This window comes from Sinohyriopsis cumingii, chromosome 13 (genome assembly GCF_028554795.1).
Source record: "Sinohyriopsis cumingii isolate HCF-2022 chromosome 13, ASM2855479v2, whole genome shotgun sequence".
In the NCBI taxonomy this organism is placed as follows: Eukaryota; Metazoa; Mollusca; class Bivalvia; order Unionida; family Unionidae; genus Sinohyriopsis; species Sinohyriopsis cumingii.
This window is the reverse complement of record NC_142973.1, coordinates 46,997,950-47,013,446: the sequence shown is the minus strand read 5'-3', so window position 1 is coordinate 47,013,446 and position 15,497 is coordinate 46,997,950. Positions and strand designations below refer to the sequence as shown.

General features: G+C 35.1%; 4 non-coding genes across 4 annotated transcripts; 2 read left to right on the top strand and 2 right to left on the bottom strand.

The window, feature by feature from the left end:
* Positions 1 to 4,130: 4,130 nt before the first annotated feature.
* On the bottom strand, positions 4,131 to 4,202 carry Trnap-ugg (transfer RNA proline (anticodon UGG)). The gene has a single exon. It is a non-coding gene; the product is annotated as a tRNA-Pro (tRNA).
* Positions 4,203 to 5,635: 1,433 nt separating this feature from the next.
* Positions 5,636 to 5,706, top strand: Trnag-gcc (transfer RNA glycine (anticodon GCC)). The gene has a single exon. It is a non-coding gene; the product is annotated as a tRNA-Gly (tRNA).
* Positions 5,707 to 12,257: 6,551 nt separating this feature from the next.
* Trnap-ugg (transfer RNA proline (anticodon UGG)) lies at positions 12,258 to 12,329 on the bottom strand. Its single transcript has one exon. It is a non-coding gene; the product is annotated as a tRNA-Pro (tRNA).
* A 1,433-nt stretch (positions 12,330 to 13,762) lies between these two features.
* On the top strand, positions 13,763 to 13,833 carry Trnag-gcc (transfer RNA glycine (anticodon GCC)). Its single transcript has one exon. It is a non-coding gene; the product is annotated as a tRNA-Gly (tRNA).
* Positions 13,834 to 15,497: the final 1,664 nt, after the last annotated feature.

Below are 15,497 nucleotides of genomic sequence, written 5' to 3'. Positions count from 1 at the left end.
TAATCGAAACACTTTGGCGCAGAAACACTATCCATATTTTAAAGATACAAATGATTTTCTGGAAAAAACTGACCAAACTTACAGCCTCTTAAAACTGTATACTTGGAGAAAGAAAAGTGTGCAACGGCCATAAATTACCATTTTTGTACGTTAGGTGTATTGAGGATAGTTTCCTCGTTTGGACCCATGTGGAGGAAAAATAGTTTCCTGACTGGATAAAACAACCAACATTCATCAATTAAAATTAAAACGAAAAAGAAATGGAATAAGGAGTAGATTTCCTAAATTTGACATTATACAACAGAATAAACTTGCAAACGGGAATAATCGGGACATTAGGATATATTTAAAGGAGATTCATCAATTGTTACGTTAAATACCTTTCCTGTAAGGCATGGGTTCAGGAGCATTGTTAATTCCAAACACATATTTCCCACACGATTTTGCAACATCAACAAGATTTAATGACGCTTGTTCGATGTATTTCGAGAAATAAGTTGAAAAATCAAGCAAGTGGTTAAACAGAGACCTGAAGTTTTAAGAAGAATAAATATTCTCAACAAAACAAAACTAACAATTTCGTTTTTTGTTAGTTATATTCGACGTTCTTAGTTTTTCTCCTTTATATTCCATACAACTTTACAAAACAAAAAATAACAATTACGATCTATGTTGGTTTCAGTCCACGTTCTTTTTTTCTTTTACATTCCTTAAAAGCTTGCAAAACAAATGTAACAAGTACGTTCTTTGTTGGTTAAAGTCGATCTTCTTTTTTTCTTTCTTACATTCTTTACAAGCTTACAAATTAAAACTAACAATTATGTTCTTTTTTGGTTTCAATCGACGTTCCGCATCTGCAAGATGACTTATTGTTGTTACAGCTCTGTGAAGATAACAATTCCAAAATGTTGCACCGTATAATTGTAAATATAACTTTATCAAGCATATTTATTCTTAATAGGGTTGTCAACTTTTGAAAGCTGAGGCTGATTGAAGTCCTGAAGATTGATCTCTGAAAGGTAAAGAAATGCAAGACAGGTTGATCATCTAGCCATCTACAACTACAAATATAACTTCCCAACATATGTCACATACACAACGAGAAAACACCGATATTATTTTCACCGAAAGCATAACTTAGGAAGAAAATTATAATATATTCAATTGAATTCGAATCGCAATTATGCGACTATTTATTTCAATTGAAACCTTTAAAGGGAGGAAATCACTGGCCGCACATGGTGTCTGAAGCCATACACTGCATTATACTCCTCATCAAGAGCAGAAGATTTCTTCCAGGACATGGTGATTATCACAATTTTTGAATGATCAGTTGCGTTCAAAACATTTAAAAGAACGGAAACATGGTACTTATTGGAAATGTAACACGTGCAGTTACATACAAAGCCAGTGAATGAACAGGAGCCGTGGTGATGCATAGTTATAGCAGAAACAGTTGCATTTGAAAATCCGAGAAACAGAATAAACTCTCTAGCCGAAGATGTTACCTACTTATGATATTGATCAAGTGGTAGTCAGTATTTATCACCTTCAGACACACACAATAAGAGAACGGGAGTAAAATGAAATTTGTTGATTTTGAAATAAGGACAGACCAAGTTTCATGAAAATGTCTTACAATTTTAGAGCGAACTAACTGAAGACATTTTATTCTTAATTCTTACTGATTATATGGACAGACATACATTCGCAGAGTAAATGTGAATTTTTTTGAACATCAAAGTTTTCCTAATTTGACTTACTTGTTCATCTTTGAACTGCAACGATAAAACACTTAATTGACCATATGCCTTTTGTATGGTTTCGCTTTCTAATGAACCGAACACTTGATTGAAAATTCAGGCGTGAATATGCTTTGGCGCATCATCTTAAATTAGTATCATATACTTTCTTTAAAACATAATCTGGACACTAGAATAGTTTTAAAGGAGATTCATCAATTGTTACGTAAAATACTTTTCCAATAAGTCGTACGTTCAGGAGCATTGTCAAATTCCCAATACATATCTCCCACACGATTTGTAACAATCAACAACATTTAATGACGTTTGCTTGTTGCTTTTCGTGAAATAGGTTAGAAAATCAAGAAAGTGGGTAAACTGAGACTTGATGTTTTAAGAAGAATAAAGATTCTCAACAAGAAAAATCACAACCTACCAATTACGTTCTTTGCTGATCCCCGGTCGAGTCATACCAAAGACTTACAAAATGCTACTAACAGCTGCCTCGCTTCACGCTCAGCATTAAGAGGTTAGTGTTAGGACTGGTCCGCCTGGTGTCAGGATAATATGACTGGGTGGGACATCATGCTACATGTCTGCGGCATGATGCCCCAGTACTAGACATAACTATAATCTGTCGCACTGCGGACATCGTAGCGATATGACTGATAGATTATTAAAGCTACGTTAAAAATCCAAATCACACACACACACACACACACACACGCAGACGCACACATGTTCTTTGCTGGTTTTAATCGACGTTCTTATTTTTTCTTCTTTCCATTCCTTACAACCTTACACAACAAAAGATAACAATTACGTTATTTGTTAGTTTCAATCGATGTTCAGCATATGAATCAAAGTTTGCAAGAGAATATTTGTGTGAATATTTGTGTGATTTGCAACAACAATTTCCTGATGCGTTTCAAAGTTACACTTTGAATAGAGCTTACAAAGGAAATGAAAATATAAGGAGCATTTTGGGCGAGATCCAGTCTTCCGAGTATCGACAAGCCTGGTTTTTAAAAGTGTAAATCGAATGGTAGTAAGTGGTGAATGTTTCTAATTAATTCAGACCTAGCAATTAACGTTAAAACAAAATCAAAATTGTAAAGTTAAAAATATAGTTCATATGATGCGTAAACCATGTATTTATGTGATGTATTGTTTAAACTGTATAAAGAGAATGCAGAGGAAACCAAAAGGCATTTAATTTATTTACTTTTAATGAACATTCTGCGGGACCATTATGGTACATAGATTCATTCGCATCTATCTGTCTGTCTCTATGTATAACTGTATGTCTGCTTCAATCTCAATCCATTGTAAACCTGTCTGCCTGTTTGTCTGCCTATATGTCTATTGTATTGCCTGTTCAAGTATTTTGATTCTCTTGATGGGTATCTTCCTTCGTTGGAATGATGAAATATATATCTATATATCAATCTATCGATTGACCGATAGCTTTATTCCGTCTATATATCTTGATGGGCATGCTCCTTTTTGAGAATGAGTACATTTCATACACAACTAGTAAAGTTTCAAAATCTTAGTCTTTCGTCATCATTAAACTATTCAATTTGCTTCAGAACAAGAAGACAGAATAACTTCAAATTACTTTTGTTTTTACATTCATCGCCAGGCTTTCTTCTCCAGTTACTTGTCGACATTATGTCCAAATAATGAAGATAATGACCCAAATATAAGTCCTTCCACCAAGGACAAAAAAAAAACTGTCGCAAATGACCAAAGGAAAAACTGATTTTAATGAATTTTAATCATTATTGCATAGGATAAGAAGGAACTTAGTGTCACTATAAAGTGTTTTTTATTTCTCTTAGTTTTCTCTGACGATGGTGTTTTCTGACATATGTAATTGTGGTTAAGATTAGTCTTTCTTGTATACATAAACTGGTTCTCTAAATTCAAGAATGAAACTATGCAATCAAAACTGGCAGAAGTTAAATAATTATTAGCATACATTTTGATAAGGATGTCTAAAACAAACTTTTTCTGTATGGGTGTGGAGGTTAACTTTGTTCAGAGGAAGATAAGAGTGCAATGAAAAACTATGCTAATCCACTGGTCCATACAGTAGTTATATTTGTTCAAGAATTTCAGTACATCCTCTGAAGCTGAAGTTGTAAATGGGGTTCTGGGAAGTTAACTTCCAATTAATTGTACTTGACTAACTATATGAAAACCTATTTCAAGTTTTGGAGAAATGACAATTCACCAGCGTTTCCGAAATGAATCCGTCAAAAGTATTGCATTTACACGAATAATTGAAAATGAAATATTTCACTCATGGCTGTCCCGAGAGATTGCTTCAACCATTTACCAGGATACTACAAAATGAGTATTAACTTTCATTTCCAAAATGGTGGGCTCGTCCGGGATTTGAACCCGGGACCTCTCGCACCCAAAGCGAGAATCATACCCCTAGACCAACGAGCCTCACATGGGAAATAATCGTGCCATTATCCGCCTTTATATTTGTCCTGCATACGAGCCGCTACCTTATCGACAGCTTGATATCAGTGCGCTGCTGTTACTCAGATCCTTGCACATGAAAAGATTATATCATAGATGAAACGTACATATTTCATTTCCTTGTGTACATTTCATGCACAAATAGTATTGTTTCGAAATATCAGTCTTTTGATATCATTTACTATTCAGTTTGCTTCAAAGCTAATCTCCCAAATCTATGAGACATACACATATAAGTCCTTCTTCCAAGGAGAAAAAACTGTCGCAAATGACCCATGATCAAACTAAATTTAATGAATTTTAATAATCTTTCCATCATTTAAGACCAGATGATAGGAAGGAACTTAATGTTCCTATAAAGTGTTTTCTTTTTCTCTCTTAGTTTTCTCTGAAGAGGGTGTTTTGTAATATATGTAATTTATGGATGACATTATTCATTGTTGTATACACAGACTGGTTCTCTAAATTCAAGACCGAAACTATGCAATCAAGCTGATTGTTGTTGTGGGTAACAAATGAAAAGTAATTAGTTGACTTTGTTTAGACTAACATGCTTTAAGATAAAGTCGATTTCCGATGACGAAGACATATTTAGAATTAAAATGATATTTTATTTGCATGCTTCTAAATGAAATCCAACTCATCTGAATTTTACTGTTGATAATAATCAAGAGTTTCAGATCTACATAATATTAATTGCTGCCGATAGACCCTTGGACAATTCGTTGATCAAACAGCATTCTCCATTCGCCGGCGTCCCCGTTTGACACTTGCATTATGCATAAAGATGAATGCATGCTGATGTATGTCGATGGAAGCCAAATTTGCCATTCTAGTCGACGGTCATACCATTAATTTGACAGTTGATTTTCACAGCAACAAAAAAGATAATTCCAGTAGGTGGATTAGGCAAGGTTCGTTTTAGGTTCTCTCTAAGCAGCACATTCATCTTTCGTTAAAGATATGATAGGAAATCTGTACAAATATTATGAATTCGTCCATCAATATTTTGCTTAAAAACCAATTCCGGATAGACTTTGTTCTATTTACAACCTCCTTGAAAACGAATACCGTTTTCTACTAAAATGCATCTTGTGGATAGATGTGAGATGAAATTCAAGCAGACAAGACCTTTGAAGAGACTAGCAAGTGAGAAATCATGTGGCTGTCTCCAATTTAGAAAGTGCTTCAATCCAAGTAATCTACGCCGTTTCAGAATCAAATAAAGAGATGTGTTGTGTCGGTTTATTCTAACAGCATGCATTGTAACCCCATAGGCAGTCAATCAATAAATCAACGCCTACTGAATTAGATGACACAGACATGTAAATGATATTAGGTAGTTAAGGTAAAGACACGGTGGGGAGATAGGCCCTTACGAAGCAAGGGAATAATGTGCATCGGTGGTTCAGTGGTAGAATGCTCGCCTGCCACGCGGGCGGCCCGGGTTCGATTCGCGGCCGATGCAAATTTTTTTTATATAGTTTTAGAATGTTTGCATAATCCAATATTTGTAATAACTCTTTTTTGCCCTAGTCTAATTTTCGCTCACTTTTGTGTTTTATGCCAACTCCACAACTGAAATCGGAACAGTCCTTGAATCAGAAGCTTGGATGTCTCACACTGAGTGTCCCTCGCTTCCCGGAAAAAAACATGGATGTTGGTGCAAAACAGCTTTCCATTACAGTGGGACAGATCCTTATCTTGTCTATAAGGAGTTTCTAATTGGAACTGTAGGAAGAGCGTAATAACCTTCATTTTTCAGTCAGAGGTTAATCTTTAAATCCGGATGACGATGCCTATCGCCCTTAATTATTTTAACACAAGAACATTTCAGTGTACTGAACGTGTTATTATCATTTACTTTATGACACTAGAATACTCTTTTAGAGATGTCTTCAATTTATTTCAACATTTATGTCTGTCTGTAAACCTCGTTTCACGTTTGACCTTCTCCAGCCAACTTTGACTCGAATTTCATTGAACTGATTTCAAATCCAGACTGAAAGGAATGATACTAAGTTCCTATTCACAATGTTTTTGTGTTATTTACAGATTACTGTATCAAACGATCATTGACCTCTCTCTCTCCCTCTCTCTCTCTCCATCTCTCTCCCTCGCACTCTCTCTCTCTCTCTCTCTCTCTCTCTCTCTCTCTCTCTCTCTCTCTCTCTCGTTATCACACAAGAGTTCAAAGTTTATGCCTGCACAATGTCATATGTAGGAAAGTCATCATTGGAGATGTAAATGTTTAGATGATCAACCTGTCATGGGTTTCATTACATTTCAGAGGACAACAAATATAACTATAATCAGCCTGCAATTTCAAAACTCTACAACGTCATTAAGAATAAATGTACGACATACTGTTATATCTACAATTACACCGTTTGAAAGATAAACTATATCCTCATGCGCAAACATGCACGCACGCAAACATACATATATGTGTAAACAACATACAATCATTTTTTTTAAAAGGCAAACTGTTATCTATACTGTATTTCTACTGTGTGATTGAAGTTTCTCCTTAATTGCGGGTAGGAGATTGGGCCTATCTGAATAATGTCTTTTTTATCAATAACATATTGAAGGCTTATTGTGTATATGGTTGTAGATTATAAAGTAAGATTATTAATTTTGTATGAAAACATCTTTATTTGGATTTGAGCTCAGATCATTAGTTTTTCCTCAGGAAATCCTGGTGTACCAGATATTTGGCATGTTCTTTACTAAACCTTTAGTATTATACATGATCTTGCTGCCAGCGTTGAATATTATAGTAAACGAAACAAATATATTTGCAGTAGATGCATTAGGCAAAGTTGATTGCAGGTTTTATCTAAGCAATACACCAAACTTTAGGATAGGAAAACTGTACCAATAGTGCGAATTGCGTCCATTAATGTCTTGCTTACAAACTAATTCAGGAGGGATTTTATTTGATTCACAACCTCCTTAGAAATGAACACCATTTCTCTACTTGCATGTGTCATGTAGAAAGATCTAAGAGCCATATATATACAGACGCTGGCGGCCTTCATTTGATTGCAAGTCGATGAAAGGGTACTTTTACGTTCAGAATGTGTGCATGGTCCTAAATTGTACTAGCGTTTTTCGCTGTAACCTAATTGTCGCTCACTTATGTTTTGTATGCCAACGCCACAACTTAAAGTCTTCCATCAGGAGATGGGGTTTCTCACACAGAATGTCCCTCGTTTGATAGATGCCCCGTGAATCCAAAATCAAAAGCAATTATTTTGTCATTGAGGATGTATTAAACTGCATGCCATAGCATTCATAGAACTGTATGCCTGAGAATGTGCAGAAATGCATTTCTGTCTATCGAAACAAAAGCACACCTGATGTTTCTATCCAGAACTCAAACCTGAGTAAATCATAAAATAGGGAGTTGCAAAATTAATGCTAAAACAGTTCTCTGGCAATCAAGAAGTCTAGTAAAAGTAATGCCACCAATGTCTTTCATCAGTACATTTTGGAATTAGAGCTACAACGAAATGATTTTGCAATATTATCAGCCTATTACAAACCCAGTTTGAAGTGAGACAGAAATGTGACTCGGATTGAATCTTGAAAAGGTAAATAAAAGTCAGACGGAAACTTGCCGAAAACATGGAAGTCAGACGATATTTTTGAATAGTAAATGGAAATCAGACGAAGTCTTGGTAAAGTATGTTTAGGTAGATTTCTGAACACAAGGGAATTCGACTGCTGTATTCCGAATTCAATACCAAGGTATTGTTATATTTATCCGAAAAGTCACAAACGGGTCTAGAACTGGACTATGCCAAGCGAAGTTCGGACAAGTGGCACATTGTTTCAGATTGTTCAAGACAGACTGAGCGTGTTGCCGAGCGGATTTATTTTAATCGAAACACTTTGGCGCAGAAACACTATCCATATTTTAAAGATACAAATGATTTCCTGGAAAAAACTGACCAAACTTACAGCCTCTTAAAACTGTATACTTGGAGAAAGAAAAGTGTGCAACGGCCATAAATTACCATTTTTGTACGTTAGGTGTATTGAGGATAGTTTCCTCGTTTGGACCCATGTGGAGGAAAAATAGTTTCCTGACTGGATAAAACAACCAACATTCATCAATTAAAATTAAAACGAAAAAGAAATGGAATAAGGAGTAGATTTCCTAAATTTGACATTATACAACAGAATAAACTTGCAAACGGGAATAATCGGGACATTAGGATATATTTAAAGGAGATTCATCAATTGTTACGTTAAATACCTTTCCTGTAAGGCATGGGTTCAGGAGCATTGTTAATTCCAAACACATATTTCCCACACGATTTTGCAACATCAACAAGATTTAATGACGCTTGTTCGATGTATTTCGAGAAATAAGTTGAAAAATCAAGCAAGTGGTTAAACAGAGACCTGAAGTTTTAAGAAGAATAAATATTCTCAACAAAACAAAACTAACAATTTCGTTTTTTGTTAGTTATATTCGACGTTCTTAGTTTTTCTCCTTTATATTCCATACAACTTTACAAAACAAAAAATAACAATTACGATCTATGTTGGTTTCAGTCCACGTTCTTTTTTTCTTTTACATTCCTTAAAAGCTTGCAAAACAAATGTAACAAGTACGTTCTTTGTTGGTTAAAGTCGATCTTCTTTTTTTCTTTCTTACATTCTTTACAAGCTTACAAATTAAAACTAACAATTATGTTCTTTTTTGGTTTCAATCGACGTTCCGCATCTGCAAGATTACTTATTGTTGTTACAGCTCTGTGAAGATAACAATTCCAAAATGTTGCACCGTATAATTGTAAATATAACTTTATCAAGCATATTTATTCTTAATAGGGTTGTCAACTTTTGAAAGCTGAGGCTGATTGAAGTCCTGAAGATTGATCTCTGAAAGGTAAAGAAATGCAAGACAGGTTGATCATCTAGCCATCTACAACTACAAATATAACTTCCCAACATATGTCACATACACAACGAGAAAACACCGATATTATTTTCACCGAAAGCATAACTTAGGAAGAAAATTATAATATATTCAATTGAATTCGAATCGCAATTATGCGACTATTTATTTCAATTGAAACCTTTAAAGGGAGGAAATCACTGGCCGCACATGGTGTCTGAAGCCATACACTGCATTATACTCCTCATCAAGAGCAGAAGATTTCTTCCAGGACATGGTGATTATCACAATTTTTGCACGATCAGTTGCGTTCAAAACATTTAAAAGAACGGAAACATGGTACTTATTGGAAATGTAACACGTGCAGTTACATACAAAGCCAGTGAATGAACAGGAGCCGTGGTGATGCATAGTTATAGCAGAAACAGTTGCATTTGAAAATCCGAGAAACAGAATAAACTCTCTAGCCGAAGATGTTACCTACTTATGATATTGATCAAGTGGTAGTCAGTATTTATCACCTTCAGACACACACAATAAGAGAACGGGAGTAAAATGAAATTTGTTGATTTTGAAATAAGGACAGACCAAGTTTCATGAAAATGTCTTACAATTTTAGAGCGAACTAACTGAAGACATTTTATTCTTAATTCTTACTGATTATATGGACAGACATACATTCGCAGAGTAAATGTGAATTTTTTTGAACATCAAAGTTTTCCTAATTTGACTTACTTGTTCATCTTTGAACTGCAACGATAAAACACTTAATTGACCATATGCCTTTTGTATGGTTTCGCTTTCTAATGAACCGAACACTTGATTGAAAATTCAGGCGTGAATATGCTTTGGCGCATCATCTTAAATTAGTATCATATACTTTCTTTAAAACATAATCTGGACACTAGAATAGTTTTAAAGGAGATTCATCAATTGTTACGTAAAATACTTTTCCAATAAGTCGTACGTTCAGGAGCATTGTCAAATTCCCAATACATATCTCCCACACGATTTGTAACAATCAACAACATTTAATGACGTTTGCTTGTTGCTTTTCGTGAAATAGGTTAGAAAATCAAGAAAGTGGGTAAACTGAGACTTGATGTTTTAAGAAGAATAAAGATTCTCAACAAGAAAAATCACAACCTACCAATTACGTTCTTTGCTGATCCCCGGTCGAGTCATACCAAAGACTTACAAAATGCTACTAACAGCTGCCTCGCTTCACGCTCAGCATTAAGAGGTTAGTGTTAGGACTGGTCCGCCTGGTGTCAGGATAATATGACTGGGTGGGACATCATGCTACATGTCTGCGGCATGATGCCCCAGTACTAGACATAACTATAATCTATCGCACTGCGGACATCGTAGCGATATGACTGATAGATTATTAAAGCTACGTTAAAAATCCAAATCACACACACACACACACACACACACACGCAGACGCACACATGTTCTTTGCTGGTTTTAATCGACGTTCTTATTTTTTCTTCTTTCCATTCCTTACAACCTTACACAACAAAAGATAACAATTACGTTATTTGTTAGTTTCAATCGATGTTCAGCATATGAATCAAAGTTTGCAAGAGAATATTTGTGTGAATATTTGCGTGATTTGCAACAACAATTTCCTGATGCGTTTCAAAGTTACACTTTGAATAGAGTTTACAAAGGAAATGAAAATATAAGGAGCATTTTGGGCGAGATCCAGTCTTCCGAGTATCGACAAGCCTGGTTTTTAAAAGTGTAAATCGAATGGTAGTAAGTGGTGAATGTTTCTAATTAATTCAGACCTAGCAATTAACGTTAAAACAAAATCAAAATTGTAAAGTTAAAAATATAGTTCATATGATGCGTAAACCATGTATTTATGTGATGTATTGTTTAAACTGTATAAAGAGAATGCAGAGGAAACCAAAAGGCATTTAATTTATTTACTTTTAATGAACATTCTGCGGGACCATTATGGTACATAGATTCATTCGCATCTATCTGTCTGTCTCTATGTATAACTGTATGTCTGCTTCAATCTCAATCCATTGTAAACCTGTCTGCCTGTTTGTCTGCCTATATGTCTATTGTATTGCCTGTTCAAGTATTTTGATTCTCTTGATGGGTATCTTCCTTCGTTGGAATGATGAAATATATATCTATATATCAATCTATCGATTGACCGATAGCTTTATTCCGTCTATATATCTTGGTGGGCATGCTCCTTTTTGAGAATGAGTACATTTCATACACAACTAGTAAAGTTTCAAAATCTTAGTCTTTCGTCATCATTAAACTATTCAATTTGCTTCAGAACAAGAAGACAGAATAACTTCAAATTACTTTTGTTTTTACATTCATCGCCAGGCTTTCTTCTCCAGTTACTTGTCGACATTATGTCCAAATAATGAAGATAATGACCCAAATATAAGTCCTTCCACCAAGGACAAAAAAAAAACTGTCGTAAATGACCAAAGGAAAAACTGATTTTAATGAATTTTAATCATTATTGCATAGGATAAGAAGGAACTTAGTGTCACTATAAAGTGTTTTTTATTTCTCTTAGTTTTCTCTGACGATGGTGTTTTCTGACATATGTAATTGTGGTTAAGATTAGTCTTTCTTGTATACATAAACTGGTTCTCTAAATTCAAGAATGAAACTATGCAATCAAAACTGGCAGAAGTTAAATAATTATTAGCATACATTTTGATAAGGATGTCTAAAACAAACTTTTTCTGTATGGGTGTGGAGGTTAACTTTGTTCAGAGGAAGATAAGAGTGCAATGAAAAACTATGCTAATCCACTGGTCCATACAGTAGTTATATTTGTTCAAGAATTTCAGTACATCCTCTGAAGCTGAAGTTGTAAATGGGGTTCTGGGAAGTTAACTTCCAATTAATTGTACTTGACTAACTATATGAAAACCTATTTCAAGTTTTGGAGAAATGACAATTCACCAGCGTTTCCGAAATGAATCCGTCAAAAGTATTGCATTTACACGAATAATTGAAAATGAAATATTTCACTCATGGCTGTCCCGAGAGATTGCTTCAACCATTTACCAGGATACTACAAAATGAGTATTAACTTTCATTTCCAAAATGGTGGGCTCGTCCGGGATTTGAACCCGGGACCTCTCGCACCCAAAGCGAGAATCATACCCCTAGACCAACGAGCCTCACATGGGAAATAATCGTGCCATTATCCGCCTTTATATTTGTCCTGCATACGAGCCGCTACCTTATCGACAGCTTGATATCAGTGCGCTGCTGTTACTCAGATCCTTGCACATGAAAAGATTATATCATAGATGAAACGTACATATTTCATTTCCTTGTGTACATTTCATGCACAAATAGTATTGTTTCGAAATATCAGTCTTTTGATATCATTTACTATTCAGTTTGCTTCAAAGCTAATCTCCCAAATCTATGAGACATACACATATAAGTCCTTCTTCCAAGGAGAAAAAACTGTCGCAAATGACCCATGATCAAACTAAATTTAATGAATTTTAATAATCTTTCCATCATTTAAGACCAGATGATAGGAAGGAACTTAATGTTCCTATAAAGTGTTTTCTTTTTCTCTCTTAGTTTTCTCTGAAGAGGGTGTTTTGTAATATATGTAATTTATGGATGACATTATTCATTGTTGTATACACAGACTGGTTCTCTAAATTCAAGACCGAAACTATGCAATCAAGCTGATTGTTGTTGTGGGTAACAAATGAAAAGTAATTAGTTGACTTTGTTTAGACTAACATGCTTTAAGATAAAGTCGATTTCCGATGACGAAGACATATTTAGAATTAAAATGATATTTTATTTGCATGCTTCTAAATGAAATCCAACTCATCTGAATTTTACTGTTGATAATAATCAAGAGTTTCAGATCTACATAATATTAATTGCTGCCGATAGACCCTTGGACAATTCGTTGATCAAACAGCATTCTCCATTCGCCGGCGTCCCCGTTTGACACTTGCATTATGCATAAAGATGAATGCATGCTGATGTATGTCGATGGAAGCCAAATTTGCCATTCTAGTCGACGGTCATACCATTAATTTGACAGTTGATTTTCACAACAACAAAAAAGATAATTCCAGTAGGTGGATTAGGCAAGGTTCGTTTTAGGTTCTCTCTAAGCAGCACATTCATCTTTCGTTAAAGATATGATAGGAAATCTGTACAAATATTATGAATTCGTCCATCAATATTTTGCTTAAAAACCAATTCCGGATAGACTTTGTTCTATTTACAACCTCCTTGAAAACGAATACCGTTTTCTACTAAAATGCATCTTGTGGATAGATGTGAGATGAAATTCAAGCAGACAAGACCTTTGAAGAGACTAGCAAGTGAGAAATCATGTGGCTGTCTCCAATTTAGAAAGTGCTTCAATCCAAGTAATCTACGCCGTTTCAGAATCAAATAAAGAGATGTGTTGTGTCGGTTTATTCTAACAGCATGCATTGTAACCCCATAGGCAGTCAATCAATAAATCAACGCCTACTGAATTAGATGACACAGACATGTAAATGATATTAGGTAGTTAAGGTAAAGACACGGTGGGGAGATAGGCCCTTACGAAGCAAGGGAATAATGTGCATCGGTGGTTCAGTGGTAGAATGCTCGCCTGCCACGCGGGCGGCCCGGGTTCGATTCGCGGCCGATGCAAATTTTTTTTATATAGTTTTAGAATGTTTGCATAATCCAATATTTGTAATAACTCTTTTTTGCCCTAGTCTAATTTTCGCTCACTTTTGTGTTTTATTCCAACTCCACAACTGAAATCGGAACAGTCCTTGAATCAGAAGCTTGGATGTCTCACACTGAGTGTCCCTCGCTTCCCGGAAAAAAACATGGATGTTGGTGCAAAACAGCTTTCCATTACAGTGGGACAGATCCTTATCTTGTCTATAAGGAGTTTCTAATTGGAACTGTAGGAAGAGCGTAATAACCTTCATTTTTCAGTCAGAGGTTAATCTTTAAATCCGGATGACGATGCCTATCGCCCTTAATTATTTTAACACAAGAACATTTCAGTGTACTGAACGTGTTACTATCATTTACTTTATGACACTAGAATACTCTTTTAGAGATGTCTTCAATTTATTTCAACATTTATGTCTGTCTGTAAACCTCGTTTCACGTTTGACCTTCTCCAGCCAACTTTGACTCGAATTTCATTGAACTGATTTCAAATCCAGACTGAAAGGAATGATACTAAGTTCCTATTCACAATGTTTTTGTGTTATTTACAGATTACTGTATCAAACGATCATTGACCTCTCTCTCTCCCTCTCTCTCTCTCCATCTCTCTCCCTCGCACTCTCTCTCTCTCTCTCTCTCTCTCTCTCTCTCTCTCTCTCTCTCTCTCTCTCTCGTTCGTTATCACACAAGAGTTCAAAGTTTATGCCTGCACAATGTCATATGTAGGAAAGTCATCATTGGAGATGTAAATGTTTAGATGATCAACCTGTCATGGGTTTCATTACATTTCAGAGGACAACAAATATAACTATAATCAGCCTGCAATTTCAAAACTCTACAACGTCATTAAGAATAAATGTACGACATACTGTTATATCTACAATTACACCGTTTGAAAGATAAACTATATCCTCATGCGCAAACATGCACGCACGCAAACATACATATATGTGTAAACAACATACAATCATTTTTTTTAAAAGGCAAACTGTTATCTATACTGTATTTCTACTGTGTGATTGAAGTTTCTCCTTAATTGCGGGTAGGAGATTGGGCCTATCTGAATAATGTCTTTTTTATCAATAACATATTGAAGGCTTATTGTGTATATGGTTGTAGATTATAAAGTAAGATTATTAATTTTGTATGAAAACATCTTTATTTGGATTTGAGCTCAGATCATTAGTTTTTCCTCAGGAAATCCTGGTGTACCAGATATTTGGCATGTTCTTTACTAAACCTTTAGTATTATACATGATCTTGCTGCCAGCGTTGAATATTATAGTAAACGAAACAAATATATTTGCAGTAGATGCATTAGGCAAAGTTGATTGCAGGTTTTATCTAAGCAATACACCAAACTTTAGGATAGGAAAACTGTACCAATAGTGCGAATTGCGTCCATTAATGTCTTGCTTACAAACTAATTCAGGAGGGATTTTATTTGATTCACAACCTCCTTAGAAATGAACACCATTTCTCTACTTGCATGTGTCTTGTAGAAAGATCTAAGAGCCATATATATACAGACGCTGGCGGCCTTCATTTGATTGCAAGTCGATGAAAGGGTACTTTTACGTTCAGAATGTGTGCATGGTCCTAAATTGTACTAGCGTTTCTCGCTGTAA